This window comes from Pantherophis guttatus, chromosome 3, assembly GCF_059756535.1.
Source record: "Pantherophis guttatus breed Tessera chromosome 3, ASM5975653v1, whole genome shotgun sequence".
NCBI classification, from domain to species: Eukaryota; Metazoa; Chordata; class Lepidosauria; order Squamata; family Colubridae; genus Pantherophis; species Pantherophis guttatus.
In genome coordinates, this window is record NC_142065.1 from 161,529,196 (window position 1) to 161,535,195 (window position 6,000).

Here is a 6,000-nt window from a genome sequence, read left to right on the forward strand (position 1 = left end):
ATTTATTTTGAATATTTGTCTCCAATATTCACTCTTGTCTTCAGCTGACACAGTACACTTCTTGTACAGAAATTGGACATGATTTCAGAAGTATATTATCTTCTTCCAAAACAATCTACAGCTAGATTCTGGATATGGCTCTTTTTTATATACCATATTTTTCGAGTGTAAGACACACTTTTTCCCCCCCCTAAAAGAAGGTGGAAATGTTGGTGTGTCTTATACAATGAATACAGCTATTTTTGGCCTCCCGAAGCCTCACCCCGCTCATCCCATTTTTGCGAAAAATGGGTCCATTTTTCACAAAAACAGGGTGCACAGAGGGTTTGGGAGGCCTGCGGACTGCTCCTGGGGGTTGGGGAGGGCAAAAATGCCCCTGTTTTTTGCTTGTTTTTTGAAAAAATGGGGGCGTTTTTGCCCTCCCCACCCCAGGAGCTCTCTGCAGGCCTCCCAAACCCTCGGTGCGCCCTGTTTTTTGCAAAAATGGGTGAAAAACGGGCCCATGTTTGCAAAAAGTGCCCCTGGAGACCGGGAAAGGCAAAAGCACCCCCATTTTGGTGAAATATGGGCCCATTTTTGCAAAAATGGGGCATACAGAGGGTTTGGGAGGACTGCAGAGTGCTCCTGGGGGCCAGGGAAGGCAAAAACCTTTTTTTTCTTACTTACCTCTTTGAAATCTTGGTGCGATTTATAGAATAGAATAGAATAGAATAGAATAGAATAGAATAGAATAGAATAGAATAGAATAGAATAGAATAGAATAGAATAGAATTTTTTATTGGCCAAGTGTGATTGGACAACAACAACGTTTTGAATATGACTGAACCTCAGTGTGTTCACAGGTACAATTCCCTTTTAAAAAATTGTTGATGGTCTATAACATAATCTTAATATAAACTGAGTTTTATAAAGCAGATCCAATACACTGTGTATGCATACTTTGTACTGCATTTGTTTCTAAATGATTCATCACAATCACAATTGTTATAATAAGTTCAGACTTATTTTTTTTAAACTATCATTTTTCTCTGAATGCACATGTGTTAGAAAAGTCCACTTACTTTTCTTGAAGGACAGTGAACCTAAAAGTAGTGAAGTATTTCTTAAAGTTGCTAAACATTCAAGTGCCATTTTATTTAGCATGGTTCCTTGCAACTTCTGTACGATGTCTGGTTTTATATAAATTCAACATTCCACACAATAAAACCAATTTGTTAAATCACAACTTATACTATATGAGGAGGGACACTTAAATCTTCACACTTTCAAAGAGATTTAAAGAAAGTACTATATCCAATACTGAGCATCACACTTTCAGAAAGAAATTAAGTGGAACAGTTTCAAAAAAGACAGTGGGGAGGATCTGGAAACTAGAAACTGTCCTGTGAAAAGAGACTAAAGGAACTGGTATAGCACAGTCCCAATACCCAAAAGGATGTCACATGGAAAGCCATGCTCTCTTCTTTTACATTTCAGTGTGCAGAAATAATGCATTTTCATTGCACAAAGATTCCAATTATTAAGGGATAAAACTGTTCTTCAGTGGTTGGTGGGTTTCCTCTTTACTAGATATATTCACATGCAGGTTAGACATTGATACAACCATCTGTCTGAGATGGTTTAATTTGGATTTTGGCAATGAACATAAAGTTGGATTCAATGACACAAACAACTCCTGCCAATTCCTGTTGTAATTTATAGAGAGTGAAACAGACAAAATAATATATCCTTGGTTGAAAGTTCTGATCAGAGTATTCTGTTTTGATATTATTCTCTGTCTGAGCTATTATTCCTGGTAGTTATGACTGGAGAGGTAAGCTCATATTCCCAACCTGGGGAGAAAATTATTATTTTCTTGCCTAATAGAATAAAGTACTTGAAAAGTACTTTCATTGTACAATTGTAATCCTAATCCAGGTAGTGGAATGCAATCTGTCAATTTTATATACAGATTGCTACCCTAGAAATCAATTTTCATCCTTAGCCTATTCAAAAGTTTGAATAATGAGAATCCAAATCCATTCTTCAGGAGGATATCACACTAGAAGAAAGATGAAACATATAGCACTGAAATAGTCATAATCATCAATGTAAACTTGGTACTTTTAAAATCTAGTACTCGCCTTAAATTTTAATATTTCATATTTCAGTCTCTTCCCCAACAACAATCTGAATAGGTTAGCAAATCTAGTTTGCAATATGCAGTTAACATATCAAATGGTTAGGATGATCCTTAAGTTATGTGCAATTTCATGATTTTACACAGTACTCTAAAAGGAAGGAACAAGAAATCCTTTGACGAGAAAAAACCAACTATCATTATTATTATTCTATTTTAGTTTAATAGATTTAATTTAACAGCACTCTCAGAAATCTTGAGTTAGTCACTAATCATAACTAATGGTAATGCTGAAAGTAAGAATAACACTGAATTCAGCATTCCTATATTTGGAAGTATTCCCTACTGAGCTCATTTACTTATAGATTTGTATACATTTGTTCCTTTGCAAATAAGAGTCATACTTGCTTTGTGCAAAAATTGAACTAAAGAGAATTAGAGACAAATTTCTGGCAAAACATTGTTCAGAGACTGTTACAGTTTATCAATTATCTAGAAGATTAATTACTGGTAATGGATTTCTTTGTAAAGAAAGGGTTGGTGCTAAATTACTTTTTATTTGTTTTAGTCTACAGCATTGCTTCTGTTTTTAATGATGTGCAACAAAAATGGCTGTCATTCTTTAAGGCACCATTTCAAAAATTTTGAACTCTGGTTCAAGTCCTGCATTCAATGTTTATTTGCAAAGAGTATATGAATTTTGGAAAACAAACTTTGTGAATTGTTGGTGACCTATAGCTTAGTCTTATAAAGTGCCTTATTTTATTGTCTTGTCATTTAGTTATCCTCCCTATTCAGTCTTATGGGCCTGATCCATTACTGCATAACTATAGCAGTATGGTGTTTATTAAAAATCAATAAAAACTATACCACTTTGCTACATGTCAGAATGCTTACATCACCATAAACAAAACTGCTAACCATCAGGAAAAAAAATAATATTCACTAAGGCAATTGTATTGGCATGATAACAATGCATTTCAAATAAATAGTTTTTCTCCTGTTTGACCTATTCCCACTATGAGTTTGTTTGAATGCATTTACTATATCCCACATCTTGCTATTGTCCAACTACTGTCCATGCATCAGCATAATGGTAAGGGTGATACGTTTTGCTGTATTAATATTTTGATTATTTATTTCATTTATCCAAGTTATAGATTAATTTGCAAATGTAGTAAAAATAAATGATAGCATGAACATTCACACTAGAAAATAATTCTAAAAAGTTCCCTTTCAAAATAGCTATTTTAAAATATTTTCTCTTTCATATGCTATTCATTTTTTAAATGGACATTGAAATGTTTTATAAGTTTGCTTAACAAGCATTGTAACATTCTAGAAATATAATCATTAGTTAATCTAATGAACAGGTAAATTCAAGTGAGCTGAGTCATACCAGCACATCTCAGAGTTAATCAAATCAGGTCTCTACAACATCTTAGAATTAGTGTTTTGATTTATGGTTTTATAAACCACTTTCTATATCAACAGATCTATCCCATTATCCTATAAATGCAAAATAAAACTGGAATATGTAATATAGGATCAAATTAAGTTCAAAATTTTACATTCTATGGCAAAGAGTATACATAAAAGATAAATTTCAGTCTCTCTAAATTGCACTCACTATTTTAATATGCAAATGTTTTCTTATACATTCTTTGGTTTCAAGAGAATATTCCATTTGAAAGCATCACTTCACAAACTTTGCTTCCATGCTTGTAGAAGTTTGGGAAACCAGATCTATTTAAAATAGAACATTCATTTTAAACACCAACTCTTTCCTGGTATTTCTAAAAAAAAATCTATATATCCATTAGTTTATGCTTTAAACCTCATTTTCCTTCCCACCTCCAAAATAAAGCTATTATTTTTCTATACTTTGTATTTTGAGGCAGAGTATTTTGTCTCTTTAGCTGAGCTACTCATGTGTTGTTGAATTAGCTTTATGTGCTAGCTGTGCATTTCTTATTGACCCTGCACAATGTGATTACTGGTGTTACAAGCCACCACAAATACTGATCAGAAACTGTGCTTTCTAGTTCACTCACTTCATTTAGTTTTATAATGACACCTAAACATGTAACATGTAGCAATTATAAGCAATACAATGTAAGCTCTCTGGCAAAAAGAAATGGGAGAAGGATGTAAGAATCATCTTCTATAGATAAAGAAGTTTCCACAAATTTGCCTTAACTAAAATTCTTCTATACATCAGCTTCATCAGTTTTACTATCAATGCCCAAGAATGTTTCGACCTATTACTTGTGTTTACACAAGTAAAGCTGCAGATTGAAAAATAAGCTGTTATTTAACAAAGCAGAAAGAATATACATAGAAGGTGAAAGGAATTTTAAGTGGCTAATTATGACATAAGTTTGGGAGCAATTTCCCACAAAGACTGGATTGGAGAAATAGGTGAATGCTGAAACAGAAAGGTATTACTAATGGGAAGATGTTTTAAATCTTTAGAGGTATTCTGTTTTGGTCAATAAAGAATCAAGGCTGTGAACTCTTCACATTGGGATTGTCAAGTAAAGCATTTTCAGGCGGTAAATGCCTCAATAAATTAAACATATGAAATATGATGTGTATATGATGCAACAAAATACATAAAACAATATCATCTGTGTCTTTAAGACATCTGACAATGCTACCATGGGATATCAGATATCAATGTTAAAGTAGATTAGTACTATTGGAAACTCTACCTCTGGAATGAGAAACTTCCACACCAAAGGCATCAAAGTGCATTTATTCCCTTGCATCTTGGGCTAAGCTGATAGCCCAGAAGCATAGCAAAACCTAAAAGGTGTGCAGAGCCAACAAAATCATTCCTTTCTCCTGCCAGGTAAATCACAACCTCACCATTTTTTACCTCTCTTGGCATTTGTGGTATTTAAATTGGGAACTAAAATTTAATGGAGCACCAATCGCTGTTAAAACAAATGGCCATCTGCTGTTCCAGACTATCAGAGGAAGAAGCTATCATTTATTAAAACTCATTCCCTTGGCTTTTCCAACTTTTCTAACCCTGAAGTTTTTTTCCCTTTAATTATACTTCAATTGTGTTATTTTTAATATTTCAGAAATACGATTTGATGATTATCTGTAATAGCTTTAGGAGTTTTGCAGCACTTTGGATTTAAAGATAAAATGTATTTCAGAGTACCTGGGGACAGAAGCATCCAAAGCAAGCCAGGGTGTGGAAGCAGTTATTACCTTCAACTGGTATTTGCTGCCCCAGCATCGTTAGCATATCCTCCGAATTAGAGCAGAGTTCGCCAACTTTTCTGGATTGGTGGCCCAGAGGGATAGGCACCTTTACGCATGCATGAACTCATGCAAATGGGGTTGCAAGTGTGTGTGCGATGCAAATGAGGCTACGAGCGCACGTGTAACACTTACTGCAATGCTAGCATAAGTGGGAGGTGCACGTGCACTGCCAGCCACTCACATGGTTGGGCCCGTAAGTGGCTGGCCCACAGGTTGGGGACTCCTGAACTAGCGGGCCAAGAGAAAAAGAAAAAGAAAGCTCCTCCTTTCTGTTCTTTGAGAAATAATCAGAACTTAAAGCCACTCTCTGATACTTGGTGGTAATCAATCTAGAGATGCCTAGACCTACTAAACTATATTACAAATTATACCAGCACTTCCCAAGACAGAACTTGACACGGAGGAAAGCCACCACCACCCCAGAGAATGGAATATTTTGGGGGATATTAAAAGAGGCAGAATATTATATTTCCCCAAAGGAGAAATGGAGAAAAAGAATCTTAACAAAGACAGAAAGCCCCAACCGCCTCCAGCATGCCTGAAGTCTTTAGAGGTGGGTATTTTGTGCCCATTAAGAAATCCAGGCCAGCCTATTCCCAAAC